Source organism: Lagopus muta, chromosome 17, assembly GCF_023343835.1.
Source record: "Lagopus muta isolate bLagMut1 chromosome 17, bLagMut1 primary, whole genome shotgun sequence".
Classification (NCBI taxonomy): Eukaryota; Metazoa; Chordata; class Aves; order Galliformes; family Phasianidae; genus Lagopus; species Lagopus muta.
In genome coordinates, this window is record NC_064449.1 from 11,681,736 (window position 1) to 11,701,887 (window position 20,152).

Here is a 20,152-nt window from a genome sequence, read left to right on the forward strand (position 1 = left end):
GAAGATGATTGCAACTGTCTGAAGTGTGTAATTACTTACATGAAATGTTAGCCTGCTTTGAACAGAGATGTGACAAATTCCTCACTATTTAATTTACCGTTCCTTCATGGCTCCAAATCCTACATTCATATATAAAAATGGTCTCCTAAACGCAATCTAATCCTCAGTGAACAATCCTGAGGTGTCAGATGGCTTGGTGGGTCAAATTCTTGATGCAAACACCATCTGTGTGATCTTGGGTGAGTCACCAAACGATCCCCACATCTTAGCTTGAAGTAGTGACCATGTGTTAATAGCAGAGGGTGTACAAGTACCTACTGAAACTGGTGCTGTTTTAAATCCTGCCAGGCTCCTGTTCAGCTCTGGATATGCTAGAGAACCCCCATTGCTCCATTTCACTGTAACTTCAGCTAACAAAACTGTTCACAGAAAAGCATTCCAAGTTCTTCTTGAGAAGGTTCTTCAGCAGTACTGATGGGTGCTTCCCTAAATGGCTCTGGGATCCCCTGGCCCTTTATCCAAGGTCAAAATGACTTGATTCAGCTCCACTGAAGCATGCACAGTTGTAAAGAAAAATCTGTGATTTGGCAGCAGCAGGACATCTAGTGTATTCTGCGTGCACTAAGGCACTTAGGATGGGACATGTACCCCAAACATAACGAGTCTTTGAAATGGGACTTGTTGTACCAAGACTTTGTATGCATCTACGACTGTATAATCTGCCACTGACTGGCTGGGCCTACCTAGCTTTCAGACTGTATCAAGGAGATATAATTGGAATCATGCTTCTGTTTCCCAGACCTCCTTAACAGACATCTGAGGGAAATAAGCACTTTCACACGCTGTTTTGGATCTCACGTAGACTATCAAGGAAGTGTGTAGTTCTTGCATCTCAGTCCTGAGCCTTGCATAAGTATATGCAGTGACATTTTAATGCTAGTATGGCTTTAAGGCCAATAAACGAATTGTGCTCTCTTCCCATCTTCACACTGCAAAAAGTAAGGGGAAAAATCTCTCACACCCTTTGTTAGGGTGCCAATGCCAGAGAAAAGACACCAGTGGATATTCCATTCAAATGTCCAGTTTTTCTTTCCAATTGTTGTTCTGGATCTCTTTTAGTTTTTCCCATCTTCTACTAGTTGAACAATGGCCTCTTCTTCCAAAACAAGTTTTCAGCTCTACAATGGTCTGGACTTCTCACTGTTTGAAAGTCAAGAGGGTCACTCAAAATAAACTGTGTTGTGCAAGTTAATGTTTTTCCATGTGAAAATGTTGGAGGCCTCTCTGTGCTGTCTGTCCAGAAAGGCCAGAAGATGCCTTGAGGTTCCTCAGGTGCATCTGTGTTTGTTTTCTAATGTTATTGCACATACAATATCATTAATATTATGTCTAAGCCTTGTCTTTTTAGCAGACTCAACGCACCTAAAATAATAGTCAGTCACAGGGAAAAAAAGAGAGGATTAGTCACCACAAAAGGCATTAACTCTTTCTGTTGCCCAAAGAAGTTAGAGATTATATCACCTTCCTAAATTGCAAACTGATGTCATTGGTTTTTTTTTTCCACAAATTAGTATAAATAACTTCTATCGTTTGGGCAGTCAGAAGTAAAATGCAACAGTCTGTCTCATGTGGGAATCAGACAAGACTGTTTGGTGACTTCCAAGATATGGTTCTCTTCTGCAGCACATGCCGCTGAAGGGCAGGAAATTTCCCTCCTACTCACCTTATTCTTTTTGTAAATCTCCTTTTCCCTGTAGGCTGTCTCAGGTACTGTGCGAGGCTTGGCACGTAGACACAACCAGAAATGCAGGCGAGACTTCATGGAGCAAAGTGTCCGAGTGCTGAGTGAGTGCCCAATGGGCCATAGCAAAATGCGCAACCAAGTCAAAGAAAAACGGAAAATATTTCATAAAATTCATCTCTGCATCCCTTTTTCCTCTCTTGATATACGGCCTCTTACTCACAGCCGCCCGGGCCGCGGCCTGCGTGTAAATATGTCAGAGCAGCAATGAGACGGAACGCGGACACAGAAATGCCGGCGGCTGCTCGCAGATAAAACGCCGAGCTGAAGCCGAGGCGTTTATTGTAAATGGAGATCAAGGCAAAGCAGCAACGTTTCTGTTCAACTTCAGCCTGCCAAGGTTACTCGTCCAACTCCTTTCACGACTACCATATGTCCACATGCATTTCCCCCTCCAGAAAGTGAAATGTTACTCTTATGACAGCTCCGTAGCCATTGCAAGTTCCTCGATACTTTCCATGTGTTGTTTTGCAATAACCTGGAAACGCTGTTGGCAGATGGGCCGGTGGGTGCGTGTGTGTGCGTGCATGGGAGAGGGAGGCTGCCAGCCTGCCGGCCGTTGGAGCCTAACACTGCTGTACCTTAACAGTAACTGCAGGGCCTGGGAAGCATTGATGCTCTTTTTTGTTCTTTTCAGCAGGGGGCACTGGATCCTGTAAACAGGAATTGGTACATTGCAGCTCAAAGGGCCTAACAGCTTTAGCAGATGGGGTGATTTTTTTTTCCTCTTGATACTTGTGATGTGGAAGAGAAGTCTGTGCACCCACTGCCAGAGAGGCATCCAGCAGTATCTGTTGCAGGTGATAGATTTCTTTTTCTTGTATGTTTTGTTTTAATTAAAGTGGCAGCTTATAAAAATGGGTCACTTGGAAACCAGGCTGGTTAAAGCGTTATCCATCTGGCATCCTTCTGAACAGCAACACCAGCCAGCTGGCACAACTGGGGAAGATGCAAGCGCCTACAAACTACAGCCTGAACAGCACAGGCTGGCACAGAATCTGCTTGAATTGTAGAGACTTGTTCCAGCACTCTGTAGAGGAACTGCAGGAGTAGTCTGTGAGGAGTTAATCAGGGAGTTTAGCCTTCTACACAGCCCTTGATCCAAAATGCCCAATTTTTCAACTTATTTCTTCCAACACATGCGTCGTTCTCAGTAATACCCAACATGCTGTATTATCAATGTGCTCCACCCTCTCCTTTTTGTCCCTCTGGGCTGGGGTTTGCATTTTCCTGAATGGTGGCTCAGATGAACTGTAAGCCAAAGTGATGGAGAAAAATATTAGGAACCTTGCTTTTTTTCAGATGACTTTTTAAAATGTATTTCCCACATCTACCTTGCAACATAATTATTTCAGTAACGGAAGTTTTAATGCCAATAAAAACGATACGTTAAAAAAAAACTTCCTAAGCCTTCATCTGGCACTGAACTAATATCTTGAAAATGTGGCTCAACTAACTCACATAATTCAAGAATAAGAAATAAAGTTATTCTTTTTCACACTTCACAGGTACTGACCTATGTTCTTGAGCTGGCATAAAATGCTTCACTTTAAAGACTGCTCAAATACTCTTTTAGACAAGAAAACTGAATACTATCACAATACATGCTTTATCTCTGCTATTGGAAGGCCAGTTTTTCCTGTAAAGCAGCTGGTTAGTTACTGAGGGGTTCACACTTGTATAGCTACACGTCTTATCCCACCCTAGCAATTGCCAGCCACCAGCTGGAAGTTAAAAGTGCTTGAAAATGTGACTGCATCTTACAGCATTGACTGATTCCTGAGCTTAGCGGGACTTGGCGCTTTTCTTTCCCATGCTTTCTCTCCCAAGTCTGAGCTCTTGCCCTGGCAGTGCAACACGATTTGAGAGCTGCCCATAATGGCGTACAGCCCATAAGGCGGCCATTGGCCTGCAATGCTGTATGCTGCTGTTCCCACTTAAATCAGGTAGAAGCCATTGATTGCTTAGGGCTCTAGGTTTGTTCTTTTATTAAATAGCAGGCCCTAACAATTGCTAGTGTTCACCAAGAAGAAGTGTGATGAAAGGCCATATTACGTCAGGCTCAACTGTATCTTTTCATCTGTCCTACTTGGTATGGCATGTTCCAGGTGGAGGCTGGCAGGATGCTAGTGCTAAAACCTGCCCTCTAGCAGCAAAAAAAGTATCCTAGGTCCTCATCCCATGGTCAGATCTCAGCTCCCTTTGCTACCCTTCTCCCATCAAAATCTTTTGATATGTGGATACCTCCTGAGTGGGTACTTCACTATTCTGAGAAGGGAGATCAGTATCTTCTAACTTCTTTACAGATATATGTGCTCTTGAAGTGATTCTTACAGTCTGTGTTAGGCTAGATCAGGTCTGTGTTTTGTACCCAGCTTCACCTTCTGCTACAGATGCCTGATACCAAAAATCATTATTCCTTAACACCACATGATACCGAAACAGGTAGATGGTAAACTTGGCCATAACTTGGTTTGGTAGCAACTTCCCTTAGCAGTTTTAAAGTGTGGGCTTTTATTTTGTTTTTCTTTTTTTGTTTTTGTTTTCTGCCAGGTTAATGGGATATATGGACAGGAGACTTCAGCTTAATCCCCTGGAATCAGGACAGTTTGAAGTGCTGCCTAGCTCAGCCCTCCGACAGGAAAGGAAAGAATAACTTGAACGTCTCTCCAGTCATTTCCTGATATTTGCTGTTAGTGAACAGATGTAATTCAGTCCAAAAGGGAATGCCAAGTGCTCCTGCGTGTCTGATCTACTAAGCAAGGTTGGTAGCACCAGCTCTCCGTAAGATTTCCCTCTCCTGAGGAGAGGCTGGTGTCAGCCCCAGCTAACTCTCAGAGGCCTGACATCAAACTGGTTGGAGTTCTGTTAGAAGTCAACTGAAAACCTGTTGCTGTTATTATCTGACACTGCCTGAAACAAAAGCCAAATGTTGATGAATGTCTGATCCTAAAAGTAAACATTTTGTTTTTTTTTTCTCTTTGCAAGTCAGGGGCCCTCTAGGGTTTTATCTGATTTTGGCAGTCTGTTGCACATTTTGGGGCCTGGAGCATGGTTTTAATTGTTACATCACAAAAGTTGCCAAATAATGTTGAATGCTCCTTAAAAACTCTCTCAATTTTATGGAACTTCTCAACGGCTTGACTAATACAATAATTGCTGGAACCCAGCTATGTTGCCTAGTGGCAAATGGAATTTTTTCATAATGATGCTGTCTGTCGTTAATAGCAGGATTTGTTCTTTCTCTCAGTGGGAGAGAGGCCAGAAATCAATGGTATCTGTCTTTTTTAATGACAGCCAACAGCAAACGGATAAAATAATCAATTACATCTATAGCTAGGTAGATAAAGTATAATTTATCATGTCAAAAACAAAAATGTTTTTAATTGGGCTGTTAATCATTTTGTAATTTTAACTAACGAGACGAGGGCACTATTTTATGCTCAGACATCACTAATATTTTGTACAATATTAACTGATCTTATTATAGTTTTAATAGCAGTGTTTACTACTAACTGCCAAAACAAGAAACACCATTTCTGCTTTCATTAGCTGAAGCCTTTGCAGTTACAAAGGGCTGCCATTCTCTTTCATTTTTCTCCCACTGGAAGGACCCAGGTGAAGAAAAGGGTCCGGCTCACGAACCAGCTCTGAGTTTCTAAAATACCATGCTCTGTTTGATGAGGAGTGTGCACACACTGGTTACCACCAAACATGTTACTGAAATGATAATTATTTTTTTAACAGGAAAACTTAAAAGCAGATTAGTGTAACAGCAAAGTGAGGAGTTTTGATGTCTAGCCACACCTGTGTTGTCGTGTGGGAAGCTGGGCAGATCACTTAATCCCTCCTGACTTGTTCTCCCTGTCTGCAACATAAGTATTAGGTGCTTCATCTTGCTGCTGTGGAGTACGTTGGTGGTGCAAGATTCCTGAAAATTTCATTTAAAAATGGCAAACATCAGGGGAGCTGGCAGCAAAAGGAGCCTCTCCAATGAGCTTTGAGGAAAGAGAGAGGAAGTTTATAACTGGAGCTGAATCTTCCCCACATTCTAACTGAAAACGTCCTCATGATGCCTGATAAGTGGGAAATCATCTACCAGAAAAATCCCACAGCACTGGGGTAATTTGGCTGTCTACTCTTTTGATATTCATGTTATTCATATCAATGTCATGACTAGATAATGCTGTTTGGGACAAGATCTCTATCTTGCCTATAAAATCCACATTTAGAAAATTCCAGACATGCTAGGAAATGTGATTCTTGAGAGCCCCTGTGTGTGAAATACATGGCATTACTTCCCTGCTTCAGAAGTGCTGTGCAGCCACTGAAATCTTAACTTCCCTCAGAAAAGCTCTGCCTTTCTGCCTTAAATCAAGAGTTGTTCTTGGAAGTACCTACATGCATGGAATACTGTCTGCTAAGGGCAAATTTCATTTTGTAACTGTGACTTTGTTATGGCTTTAGCTCTTTGTCCACAGCATCTCCCAGTGTTGCATGTAACACAGAGGGGCAGGACTGCCCTTCTGGTAACTGGATCTTCCCTGAGAGTGGTGGAAAATATCAGATGCTGAGTGGGTTTTTTACAGGTCTAATGGCATCACTGAGGCAGTATTTAGACTGGGAAATAGGGAGGAGAGACTATGGGACTGACTTTCCTAAGCATGAATACACGGACATTCAAAACATTCCCAGAGAGTCACGTTGCACAACTTAATGGGCCTGGTGCCCTCACCTGTGCCTATTTTATGTGACTCTTAACTCTGGCATTAAATAGAAACAAGACTTGTGCTAATGACATCCACAGCCCGTGGTGAAGAAAAAATGCTGCTACTTTGATACAGATCCCCTTTTAAGGAGGACACAATAGACAGCCAAGGCTTTTTCCCATCTGCTAGCTGAATGTTACAGTTCCTGGCCCAGAAACGTGCCCTCAGCAACACCCCTCTATTTTCAGTGTTACACTAGATAATTTTTAATAAGAAAATGGTTATCTGCTGCCCCTGTGTTTGCCACCTTGACTTTACCCTCCTTCTCCATTAGGTGAAAGGAGGGAAAAGGAGGAGCAGGGCTGGCTGGGGGAGGGGAGCAAATAACTTGGGGAGGGTGTTAAATAGACCAGCTGCTATGTGTGAAGTATCTGCTTTCTAATTTCTTCTGTTGGAATTCAGGGGATAAAGGCACTGGCTACACTTAATTAATAAGGCAGGACTCACATAAACTCCAGCTGTGAGCACAGGACTGGTCTTTAAAGGATAAGCTCAGGAGGTGAGGCAGAGAGTTTGATTTTGTTGCATGAAATCCCACCACACGCTGCTGGTGGTGTCTGTCCATCCGTCTGTCCGTCCATCCACTTAAGCCTTTTGCTCTCAGCTAGAGGTGAGGTATCTGTTACTGTCTGTGCCCCAGCCCAAAGAAAACTGATCTGTCCTCAGAAATCAAAGATGTGAGGCTATGTTTCAAGCTAGGATGAAACTGTTGTGCTTTCATCCTAGCTTGGAATCCCCCAAAAGAGATGTTTGGATCAAAGGTTTGGTCAGGTTTAACAAAAATATGAGCTTTTGCAAAGCTGTAGGCTTGGCCTGTGGCTTCTTTTCTGCCTCGTTTCAGAGGATCTGGATTTTGCATCCAGAACATCTCTCTTTCTCATCCAGACTCTCTGCCTGAGGGGGTTTGCTACAGGGGTAGGTCTGGTGGGGTGCTGTACAGCTGATGCCTTCAGATCGTTTCCAGTGATGTCTCTGAGGAACACAGTGGTTCTTCCCTTCCTTTCCCTTCCCTCAAAAAGGTGACCAGGAATTTCCCTGAGATACAGACAAGGCCCCTGAAACTCACATGAGAATGTGAATGTCACACTGTTCCCCATTTGTTCCGGTTCCGTTATCACTGCCATGGGACCCCCCACATCAGTGCAAGGTCCTCCCAGGCAGGTCACAGCAGTGCTTCTGTGGGGTGGCACCTCTGAATTTCAAAGCTTGCTGTGCAGGTGTGCTACACTAGGAAACGGTGGAATCAGAAGCAAAGGTGGAAGGGATGTTCCCATGTAGTTAAGAGTCTGTTTTTCCTCACTAGCTATGTAAGGAAATGAGCTTCCTGCATAGGATGAGATGTCATTTGCTGTCCTGAAGCCTTTGTGGCCTGACTGGTCTGCTCTTTCGGGTGCCAGCAGCCAGGGCAGGTCTGTTCTGTGTGTGATTGCTCTCCCTTGTGTGCCTTCACCTGTCTTCCAGGAGGATCTGTTCCATGATCTTCCCATGCACAGAGGTGGGGCTCACCGGCCTGTAGTTCCCCATGTCCTCCTTCCTCCGTCCTCGTAAATGGCAGTGATGTTTCCCTTTTTCCAGACCCCGGGGACTTTGTGTGACAGCCACGACTTTTCAGGTATGACAGAGTGGCTTGGCACCCATATCAGCCGGGTCCCTCAGGTCCCTGGGATGTGTGTCTTCTGCCCCATAGACTTGTACACGTTCAGTCCCAGGAGGTGATGCTGGACTTGCCCTTTGAGTTGGGGGGAGTTTGCTCCTCCGTTTCCCGCCTAGAGGTTTGGGGGATGTGAGCTTCAGGGGTGTGAGAAATATGAGATTCCTGGCTGCCATTTCATTTAAGGATGAGAATAGTGTCTTTTTTCTTTTTAAGTATGGATCAATCATGTATGAAGATGAACTCCCACTCAGCCTCCCTTCATCCCTAATACTTTCATTTCATTCTCCTGCTGCTTGCTCTTTTATGGCTTTGTCCTTGACTGGTAACATTTCTCTCTTGTTCTCCCTTACATGCACCATTAAGAATGGGAAGAACTTCTATTAAAAACTCAAGCCTCATGTAGATCTTAAGCTGTAAATAATGTTTTATACAGATTCTAAGATTGTTAAATCCTTCCAGTTTGCCTCCCTCTTACTTCAGCCTACAGTTCATTTGATTAGAGCAGAGATATTCTTTTGAAAATGAACTATTTCTGTTTTGATTTTGCAAGCAGCCTTGAGAAGATACAGTCTGGCTGTGTGCATTGTTAATCAGAAGATTGGCCACATGAATCCAGAAACACTGCCTTCAAGAGAACTGACTGTTGGCATGTAAAAAGAAGCACACCAGAGAAACCCTGGAATTCTGAGATGTAGTTGACTTTCTAAATACAGGCAAGTTGCAATTAAAAACCAGTTATTTGGGGAGAGATGCATTCAAAATACAGATCTTTGGAGGGGGCTGGCAGGCACATCACAAGTGAAATAAATTAGTAATGTGAGGAGGTAGCTATGCTCAAGGATTAACTAATTTTGGGCAGCTGTAGGAGCCAACCCACTGGGCTCTGTGCATTGCCTCACTGTAAGTATTTATCCTGCTCCTCTGGATACCAGGGCATCACAGAGCCAGGCATCTGAAATGCAGCTTTTCCTTACGAATGCAACTAAACCAGCTGCTGCATTTTGCAGAGATCCTGACGCTGTAGTGCTGAGCTGCTCTCCATCCCGCTTGATGGAATCTGCTCACCTCAGCCTGCATGTTAGGGGTATGGCCAGTCAGTCAGGCTTTGCTAGTATGGGGCTGAGCATGGAGAAATATCCTGAGCGATATTTACTGCAAAGCTGCTGAAAGGCTTCACAGTAGACAGCCTACACAACGAAACTATCTCCTCCAATTAGTCCATGGTCATCAATGAGGTAAATGTCTCTGCCTTCTGACCCAGACAGGGTGGAGTTTTAATAACAGACATAAATCTGTTGTGCTTCTCTCCTCATGACCTAACATATGCTGTCAGGGCAATGCATGCCTCAGAGAAGTAGAATTTATGTGTACGATAAAACAATAGAGCTTCAGTGCTATCAGCTGTTTGATGAACTTTAATATACATCTGCTATAAAAAAGGCAGCGAGCACCAGAATGTGATACTCAAATAAAAACCCTTGATCCATTTGCATGACAGATCCTCAATTTACTCACATTCACGTGAGGGACACACATAAAAATTATATCCACCCTTAAATTCACTTAGAAGCAGCCTGAAATACCCCCCAGTTGCAAGTGATACTGCAGTTCTTAGCTAATACTCATGTTTCCGTGGCTTTGCCTTCATGATTCTTCCAGTGGTTCCTTTATGTTTTCTGGTATTTTGCCAAACACCTGTGAATCGGTGCACAACAAATATTCTTGCCATTTAATTTAGACTTGCACAGAAAGGCTATAGTAGGCCGGCTGCACACCTAATCCCAAACCTCTAAAGAGGTTTAAGGCACTCTGGTTTCACCTAATCCCGAAACCTAAACCAGAATCATTGAAAAACTCCATGACACCATAGGAATGGGCAAATAAAAGGTTTCCACTATGAAATTATTAAAGGGACACGGTGTATCTTTTGGATTTGAGACCTTAGGCTTTACCTAAGGAGCTTGGTGTCCACAATGCAGTGTTTGTTTTGAAGACAGGAGGTTGAAAGCTTTATTTAACTAGAGATTTGGCTTCTTCCTCCTGCCCAACAAGAGGGTGGGTGATCCCTTGGAGGAATGGAGGACGGGAAGGAGGGGGACCTGCAAGCAGGGGTGGCTGTGCAGCACAGCGGGACACACAGGTGTGGGCTCTGCAGTACTGATGGTTGGTACTGGTGGTACTGGCAGTGCACTGCTGCTGCTGGGAACAGATTGTGCTTCCGAGAGCTCTGAGAGGGGCAGCAGCGTGTAAAATCCTGCACTGTGATGGGACTTCCAGCGACACTGCATCTGACTGTGGCACATTTCAGCTGGCATTAATTCCAGTTCAATTAAGTGCATTCTGACCTTCCTGAATTCTTGCCCACACCTCGTTATCTGTGTCCTGAAGGGGTGCTGCACGCTCAGGATGGCTGGGGGCGCAGATCCGCACCCCATTCTAACCAACACCTCCCGAGCAGACCGAGCGCGCTCTGCGCGCGGCCCAACCGCGACCGGCGGCGCCCAGCTGCTCCGCGGCCCTCCATCGCGCTCCGCTCGGCGCATGCGCACCGCACCGCCATCCCCCGGCGGGTGCCAAGAGCGGCCCGCGGGCATCACGTGGGTCCGGCCTGCCGCCGCGCGGCGCTCCGCGCGTGCCCGGTCCCCAGGAGAGGCCCCACGTACGGCGGGGGAGCGCCGGATCGGCGGCGTTTCGCTTCCCACCCTCGGTGAGGGACGGCGGCGGGGCGCGGAGGCGGCGGGGCGGGCGGGAAGCGTCGGCTCGGGGGAGGCGGAGTGCGCCTGCGCGGGGCGTCGCCGTGACGACGGCGGAGCGGCTGCGGGGCGGCGTGGAACAGCGGCCGTCCTCGCGCAGCGCCCGCCCGCCCGTCCCGCGCGGAAGGGCGCGGCTCCGTCTCGCTGAGGCGGCGGAGCGGCCCCTGGGCCGGTGCTTTCGTAGCCGCCAGAAGCGCGTCTTTTTAAGGCGTTTGAAAGGGAGCGGTAACGAACGAGCTCAAGTAAAACCCGCGCGGACGCAGGTGGGGCACGGAGCCGAACCCCGCCTTTCGGGGCCGGATCTCCCGCCCGTGCAGAGCGCAGCCCCGCGGAATCCCGCTGAGGTAACGCTGCGCCGCAGCCGGCGTCGGCGCGTGCCGGCACGGAGCGCTGCGAACAGCCGAGGGCGCGGAGCTCCGCGCGCTGCGCTGCAGCCGGGCTCCCGAATGGCCGCACTGCGCCCCCTGGCGGCGGCACGGCTCGGGAGCGGCGGCCGTGGAAGTGACGAACGTGTTCTGTGCGGCTCCTTCACGTGCCGCTTTCCGGTAGAAAGTCAGCTCATGCCCAGATCCAACAACTTTTGAAATAAATAAGGTAAAAGAGAAGGGCGTGCTGTTTGGTAGCGCTCTGGGAAGAAATAAAGGCTGTGAGGGATCGGAGTCGGGGTGTCCTAGTGCTCCTTTGCAGCCGTTTGTTGGAGCCTTGCGGTTTCCTTGCAGCCCGCCGGCTGCCTGCCTGGGCAGGACGAGGTGTGTGCCCGTGTGTGAGCCGTAGGGCTGGGGGCACATGTACTTCTTGTTGTCCATATCGGTACATTTTTAATAAAATACTGACTTTTTAAAGTATTTTAACCTGTTTTTAATGATTTCTGTTAAGGTTTTAATTGGTCTGCAGGCAGGCTCGTCACTGTAACAACATCCTGTGGTCAGGTAATCTAAGCTGGTTCCTTCAGATGTGCTGTTATCAGTCGATTATGATGGTTTTGCAGATGGAAGTGACGTTTCTGCACATGCTGGGATAGCTGCCAGCTTCTCATTTCAAACAGCCTGGTTTTGCTTCACAGCTGCAGTTTCAAGCATTAGAATTTAACATAGTGCAGAGCAGATCTGTGGTCTGCATGCACCGCGCCTTTCCAGAACCTGCTGGTCATTTCAGAATACAGCGAGTGTCTTTTTGCAGTGAAACCTTTAGGACTCGCTCTGACGTTCTGAAGAGGTGTCTGTTGTCACATACATCTGCTGGGTTGTGTTTTGTGTTTGCATGCTTTCATGTTTATCTCGAGTGCTATTTCTCTGCAATAACATTTCAGTGTGGTGGTGAGAACCGCAAACCAGTCACTTGTTGCTAATTAGCAGGTGTGGGAATTTAGAGCTGAAAATTCTTGCTTTCCAGTATTTACCTACGAAGCATTGTCTTTGTGGTGGAAAATAGCTGCTGTGACTGTGTGCTTTGTAGTAAATGGTGCTGTTGTGGGCAGGTTGGGTTAGAGGTGCGCGTTACGTTCCTGGGGTTGTAAAGGCAAATCTAGAGAGGATTAAAAAACGTTCTTTTTACTTTTTGCACACCTTTTCTAAGGTGTAGTACGTTATGTGGTACTTGACTTTTGTACGAGTTTGAACCTTGGCCCAGGATTGCGTGGTTGTGAGGATGTCTTTACATAGAAAAAAAGTAAGTTTCATCGCAGTAGTAGCACTTTGATCCAAAAATTCAGTGTGGATGGATTTGTTTTCTTTACATGAATACATTTTGACTCACTGCAATGTACCTGATAGTACAAATGATGGGTTCCCAATTAGTAATACCTTGAACGCCTATTTAACTATTGCTTTGTGGGTTTGTTGTTGTTTCTTTCTTAAAATACTGGTCTCTATGGAGCAGTAGAAGTGCTCACAGAGCCATGAGAAAGAAATACATCTACAAAAATGTCTGTGTATTTTTTGCCTGAGCAGAAGAGCTTCCTTTGGAGCCTCGTGCTGGCACCGCTCTATGCTAAAAGGAAGTGGACTCTGCTTTTCCTAAGCAAAATACATGTGTACGTATATATATTATTACTATATATATATATATATATATATATATATATACATATATGTTTCACAACTTTCTACAGCACGTTTTGTTGTTGTGCTGCTAACGATGGCACAGCTCATCTTTTCTGATGTTGTTTCATTTCTAATGCTGTTTTGCTGGACGTGTCCTCACAGTGATGCTGTTATCAAGGGTGCAGGTCTTTGTAGGTCTTGGTTAGGTGGCAGACATGACACAGATCTCCTCAGGGACGGAGGTATTACTGGCTGTTGTTTTCAGAGGCACTTATTATCCTCAGCAGGTTGCTGAGCACTCGGCTGCGGGCTCTGGGCTGTGTTGTGATTCAGGAGTTCAGGTACCAGTCTGTCTCTTCTGCATCTCAGAAGTGGGGGCTGCAGAACACCGCCTTTGCTAAGGGCAGGTTTATTCTCACTGCTCTTCGGAGGGGCGTCGGATCGGAGCGTTGCGCTGTAAGCAAATGAGGAGTCCTGGGAGTAAAATCCTTCCAGTCTGCAAATTCTCTCCCTTGTAATTTATTTTTAAAGGTCAAACTGTGACTGTTACAGAAAAAAGAAGAGTCATTTGTACAGGAAAACCTTTCCAGGTGATACTCAACCCTGACCTCTGCCTTTAGGTTTCCCAGAGCTGCTGGGTGGCTGCTGGCTGAAGGGCAAAGCTGAGCAGGAACTATTTGCAAAGAAATGCAGAGCGGTGCTTTGCCTTTACTTTTTTAATTATCATTTTAAGTTACTCCGTGATTTTTTTAGTAGCCGTTAAATTCTTTGATTTAGAGAAGGAAAGGATTCTGCTTTAAAACAAAGCAGGTAGGAATACCAGGACGGCCGTTTCACACTCAGACAGCTGGAGCAGCTGTGTGTTCCCCACTGAGATGAAAACGCTGCTCTCTGAGATTTAGAAAGGTAAAAAGTGTGACTGGAGCATTAACTGGGAGGGCCACATGATACCAAAAGTTAGCTCTGTGTTCATTGTAAAGAAAATCCTCATTGTAGAAGGGAAAAAATGAACTTGTTCCACCACTTTCTTTTTTTCCTCAGGAGAAAACACAGAATATATCCTAGGTAATAAATCTGTTTTATGGCTCACATGAGAAAGGGTGGAGAAACTCCCATTATTTTCTTCCCAGAAATTGAAATGCACATGAGCTAACATGGAGACACTGGGATTTTCATCCAGCAAATGCACAGCTGGCTTCTGCTTTTATTATTTTCCTAAGCCTAATAATTTTTCATTTGATTAGCTGGTGGCTGACACAGCTATCACTTGCTCAGTGTTCTGTATATTTAGTAGAGTAGGTGTAATGCAAAAATGATAGTGTAATACATACCCAGAAGCATAGCTCAACTTGCTCGTTTGATGAGCAGTTTCTGCTTCCCTCTCTTTAAAATGCCAGTTTCTATCTTCAAGTTTTGTGTTTGAGCAGAAAAAAGTAACTGCTTGAGGACTGGAGGCAGGAGAGCTCTGTAAGCATCGAAGAATTCATTCTTGATATTTGCATTATGGAGTCGGTACAGATTTGCGTGATGCTCTGTGCATGGAAAGGGATGGCAGGGATGAGGTGGAGGTCTGCAGGGCAGCTGGGCCTGTGGATGTGCTGGGAGGATCTGAGGAAGGAAAGTCCTGGTGAGAGTGAAGATTTTTAACCTTGATGAGTTCGTTAGAAATCTTGACTTCTGCCTCATTGATGTCAGTTTGGTGCTCTTTTATACAGTGAATGTCTGGGGAAGGAGTGGTTTGTAAGGATTAGTAGATCCTGTGTCCTACATATCTGCATTCTGACCTGAGTCCATTGCTCTCAGTAGTTGCTGATAAGTTCAAGCTCTGGAGCTGGAAGGTGATGACTTTGCTAAATGCCACAAGCCAGTGTGTGTTCCCTGCTAGAGAAAATGACCTTAATGGAAAAATGGGAGACAACATTGTGGAAACTCTCTTTGGATCTCTCTCTTAGAGACTTTGTGCCTGCTGCATATCAGAGTACCACGTGCTGGTGTCTCTGGCATAGGAGGAGCTGCCATGCTGGCTCCTGGCTGGGAGAGTGCTGCGTCTGGAGGGGAGCAGCTGGGGATGCTGGTGGGGAGGCGTTGGATGCATGGAGGCACGGTTTGCTGTGGAAGCACTCACCTTTTCTGCAGCACAGCACCGTGGCCCTTCCTTTGCATGCTGATCCCTTGCCCCAGGTGCACAGGGCTCCGACTGTCCTCCTGTTGAGGCAGTGCGCAGGGCCGTGCTGCATAGACGTGGTGCAGGGAGATGTGGCAGGGAGCAGTTAGGCTCAATTGAACAAGACTCTCCAATTCAAGATGAATTCGGAAAATGTGAAACATGCAATATTTTCATGTTTACTTCTTTTTTTTAATGGTGTATTCAGGTCCTCCTCCTTTCAATTCAACAATTGAGGGTGTTGGTTACTTCCTCCCACGTTTATGTAAGGCGAGCTTTTTATAGTCCATTTTCCATTGCTGTATGCGTTATTCTTCCCACCCGCTCACAGCCAGTTGCACTGATAGAAGGCCTTCATTTGTTGCTTTTTTTAATCTGGTTTGTTGTGGTTTTTATGGTGTTTTTTAAATAATGGAGCTATGGGATTGGACACGGTCATTACTCCTGCTTAGAAATGTGGTTTTTGACAAACTCTGTTTTGTTCTCAGTAAAGGAAAGCCATGTAATGTAGCAAGGCATGATCAGCCATGCTTAGCTGACAGGGCGCTTGGTTTGAGCTGCGCGCTTCCAGCCCAGTTCTTGCTTGGCTGAAGATCCGCCTGGAAGAAAAAAAAAACCAAGAAGAGTTTTGTCAGAAATGGCCTGCATCCTGTTTTTTTACAAAAAAAAAAAAGTTATTGTAATGCCAAATGTAAAGAATTTTTCATTATTATCCATTCCAACTTCCGTAGGAGTGACCTGTGTGAACGTAGTGTGAGGTGCACCGAGCTGCCTGACTGCTCCGGGTCTTTGCTGTGCTTGGTCTCTGTACAGGCTGCTGCTTTTCCCAGTGACCAGTTTGAAGGTGACACCGGGGTTCTGAACAGCGAGGTCAGGAATTCACTCATTTGCCACAAGTGCCCACCAGCTGCACTGCAGAGCTGCAGCAGTGACAACCAAAGGTAGATGTGAAGGATGCAGTGCCTGGCCCTGAGGAACCTTGCATCTCACGGCCCCGCTGCGATGCCCGAGGGTCTGACGTTTCCCCCTCTTGCACTGTCTGAGTCCTCTTTGGAAATAACTTTTTAAAGGTACTTGTTTATTTTATTGCTCCGTTGCTGAATTATAATAATCAACAGTTAGCATTTAATTATAGCAATTTTATGCTGTAAAGGTTGTGTATGGCTGATGATGTAATTGGACGTTTAATAATATCCTTAATTTAAAAGTAAAAAGGGAGAATCTCTGAAATGAGTGCCTGTGTGCTTGTGCCTGTTAAATCTGTTATCGTTATCTAGTGACAATGCGTGCTGTTCACAGCTAGAGTTCTCTGTCATGCTGGTGCTGTCTTTGTGCTACGTCATTCCTGACCGAGGAGCACCTCGGGGTGGGAAATGAATGCGTTCCCAGGGCCTCCTTAGATGTCACCTTTGGCTGGGGGGGAATGGCAGCAGCAAGGGCTGAGCCCCTGGGCCGGTTCCTTCCATCACTGCAGGCAGCACAAAGCAGGCACAGGGCCGTGCGTTTGGTAGCTGGGAGTCACAGGGAGCGCGGTGTGGGCAGCGGGGGTGACGCTGTTTGTCCGTGCGAGGGCAGGCGGGCAGGAGCGTCTGAGTCACCGCGCCTCCGAGGCGGCGCTGCTGGGGGCGGTGCTGCCGCGTGCAGCCCGGTGCAAGACTGAGCCTGAAGGCTTTGCAGGCCTGACTGCGTGTTCCACGGCAGCCTGACCTTCTGGTGATGACTTCAATATGATTCAGTGTTTTCTCTTTTGCCTGATCTTGTTGATGAGCCTTCATGCCCGATGCTTCCCCCTGTCGTGGCGGCACGCAGGCCGTCCCGTGCCGTCGGTGCGGTTGCTGCTTGGCTCAGCAGCCGGCATTGACGCGTTTTGGTGCATTGCTGGCAGCGCTGCTGTTTACCGCAGTGGACCAAGACTTGTAGAAAAATGACTGACCCTGGAGCTGCTCTGTGAACCTTTGTAACTCTGAGGCTCGCTCAGATGATGAGGGCAGAGCGGTGTGCAGCACTGGGTCCTGGTACTGCTTGCCAGTTCACGTTCGTTGTGATTGCCTGAAATTAGAGCTCCTGAGGCAAGTGTGTGCAAAGGGCAAAGCACCCAGTCCTGGGTGGACGTGTGGAGAATGGCTGGGATGTAGGTTCCTGTGGGTCACAGTACTTACTATAGAATACTAATAATAGCAAACAGACTCATTCCATTCCCACATCTCTAGGGTTTTAAAAATCCAGCAGAACCAGCAAAATACCTAAAGCTCAGCCAGTGAAATCCAGCCAGATTTTGTACAGATTACAGTGCTAGTTTCAATTAAATATAAATTGTGCACTTAAAGCATACAGTTTGCTTAAAATGAGTTACTTTGCCAAACCGTAAATGTACCAATTACTAAACTAAGAAATAGCAGTTTAAGGAATCCACGTTTATGAGGTTTGGAAAAAAAGCCTTTCAGGTATTTTTACTGCTTTTATTTAACCATGTGATTCATGTTTAAACCTGATTAGACTTAATTCATACATAGATATCTTTATAGCAGGCTGGGTGCTTCTCTTTGGCAAGTGCCTGTTGTGTCACCACTTTGTTCAGCGAGGGCTGGGGGCACAGAGTACAACTCAGTCACGTCGTCTTACGCGTATATGAGAAGTCTGTCTCACATTATACCTACAAGAAATACACGGGTGCTCATAATTCATTCATATCTCATAAAATGTAGAAGAGCGTTCTGAGACTGTAAATGAAGGTAATTTATGTATAAAACCTCATCTGTGAAGAATTTATTGCTATAGTAGGTATAATATGCTTTGGCAGTCTTCTTCCCTGAAACTGGGACTTGCAGATTTGAAAAGAGAAATTACCTTGCAGGCTGAATTATACCTGCTTTTATAGAAAGCACATTATGATGAAGACTTTTGTGTTCGAGAGAGATAAAGACAGCTGCTGGGTTAGTGTTCCTTGGCTGCTGCTCACAGATGTGCGTGCACATCTTCACTGCATGAAGTCTTCTTAAAATCTGTGTTGCTTTCATGGTGCTGCTCTTGTGCAAAATTACTGATGTATTTTGGACCTTGGTGGGAACTGTTTTACCACTGAGGAAACTGCAGAAGTATATCTGCAGTTACAACATATTCTGGAGCATCCTATCTGAAAGTGAATGTTCTTTGCAGAGGTGGTTTGATAGCAGTTCCATGAAATCCAGTTCTCATTTCCTCATTCAAGGGCTTCACAGGGAGCACATGGGCTCACCCTGCCCTCTGTGCTTGTGAAGAAGGACTGTGGGGTCCATCCATCTCATGGCCTATAAAACAAAGGTGTTTCCAGGTGACCATGGGAAGATGTGGCTGATGTGTCACAGCAGATTTTGGATGTGGTGGTGGAAGGGAGGCTGGAGCAGTGGTTGTGGTGCCGTGATGCTGTGCCCAGCCCTGGGGAGGTTGCAGCACCATCTCCTCCACGTGTCAGAGGAACGCTGACAGAATGGCATCTGACATGGGAGTCTGTGGGGCACAGGTGTGTCACTGAGCTCCTCTGTGCAGAAAAAATGGCACCCACTGGCATTCATTGATGCTTGCTGATTGGTGATGGAGACCCAGCAGTGTCTGTGAGCTCCATGAGGGTGGTGACAGTGATGTGAAAGACAAGCCATGCCCCACACAGCTATGCAGGTTGTTACGAGCGCAGCACGCAGCTCTTGTTCGTTGTGGTGAAAGTGCACAGCTGGGGGTGGTGACTGTGTGTTGTAGCTGAGCATGTTCTCCATCCAATTATTGTGCTCTTAGATGCAGTTCCAATGGCAGTGAATAGGAGGTGTTACTTTTGGAGCAAATGGTGTATTTTTTTGTTTGTTTGTTTCTTGTGCTGGGATTCTAAGATTACATTGTGCACGTATGATTTTACAATGTTTGCCTCTTTTGGCCTGTAATGCTTCACTTCCATTAATATTGGTTTGCTTTTTCTCTCAATTTTCATCTCATACAATCACTGCTACTCCAGATTTTACACATAGCGCAAAGTAACGTTAAAACAGGGAATGATCTAACTGTAAATTATGCCACTTAAATGCATGTAGCTGGGAATGAAGAGAAAGAGCTGATAGTGTATGTTAGAGGGGTCCTGGTCCCACGAGGCAGTGGAGGCTGTAGGGCTTATCACTGCAGAAATGGACCAAAGCTCTGCGGGTTGATACAGAGCAGGTGGGATCTTTATTTTCTTCCCTGACGGACAGACGGTTATGTAGGGAAGCTAGAAGCATGCAGTGCTTTCCTTTGAAAAGGCCTGGTTGTTAATGTGCTGAATTCTTGTGAGGATAGTCAAGAAATAATTGGTAGCAAGCATGTTAATACTGCATTGTTGATACTGGAAGTATTTTAATGTTTCAGAGTCTGATCCATTGATAGTCAAATGCCTGCCTGCTGCTACACGTGTTACGGACGTGACATTTATTTGGAAAATGTACAGATCGCGAAGCAAATGTTGTGTGTGTGTTTGTTGTTCTTTTCTTGGCAGTGAGTGTTGGCTATCCCTGAAGTGAAGAGCCAGGTGCTGCGCGGTGCCCTGAAGGTGCAGGTGGTAGCTCTGCAGGAAGCAGTTTCTGGTTAGGAGCAGTTTCCTCATGCTGCAGTACCGCCCGAGATGGCTTTGTGCTCATTTGAAGTTGGCCAGGTGGAAGGGTGAGACAGAAGAGGGACTGCAGGCTGCGCACACCCACAGGCAGGCCCAGGGCTTGGGGCTCGATTGCCGTGCGCCTTCCTGTGGGCCGGGGCATCCACACACACGTGGTGCCTGCCCAGCTCCTGAGGGCCAGGCAAACCCTGCCTGTACGTGGGGTGCTGCTTTTTGTGCAGCACGCAGCAGTTCTGTTACTTACGTCAAGTTTCTGTGGACTCAGACGTTTCGTAGCATTCGGAGGGCACCTGCGAGGGGGGGGAAGCAGCACTAAAACACCTCTGTATAGCAAACACAAGTTTTTAAGAATGTCTG

General features: G+C 46.2%; 2 protein-coding genes across 10 annotated transcripts in view; both read left to right on the forward strand.

The window, feature by feature from the left end:
• The window catches only part of TXNRD2 (thioredoxin reductase 2), a 50,981-nt gene extending 40,890 nt beyond the window's left edge, over nucleotides 1-10,091 (forward strand). For 2 of the 6 annotated variants that reach the window (XM_048963964.1, XM_048963963.1), the window contains one exon: nucleotides 1,758-10,090. The gene's annotated coding sequence lies outside the window, so the exon portion shown is untranslated. Of the gene's footprint in view, nucleotides 1-1,757 lie in introns of all 6 variants that reach the window. The other 4 variants (XM_048963961.1, XM_048963962.1, XM_048963960.1 and 1 more) reach the window with 4 other exon arrangements.
• A 709-nt stretch (nucleotides 10,092-10,800) lies between these two features.
• GNB1L (G protein subunit beta 1 like) overlaps nucleotides 10,801-20,152 on the forward strand; it is a 34,425-nt gene continuing 25,073 nt past the window's right edge. For 2 of the 4 annotated variants that reach the window (XM_048963968.1, XM_048963965.1), the window contains exon 1: nucleotides 10,801-10,931. The gene's annotated coding sequence lies outside the window, so the exon portion shown is untranslated. Of the gene's footprint in view, nucleotides 10,932-11,059; nucleotides 11,322-11,351; nucleotides 11,572-20,152 lie in introns of those variants that run through there. The other 2 variants (XM_048963967.1, XM_048963966.1) reach the window with 2 other exon arrangements.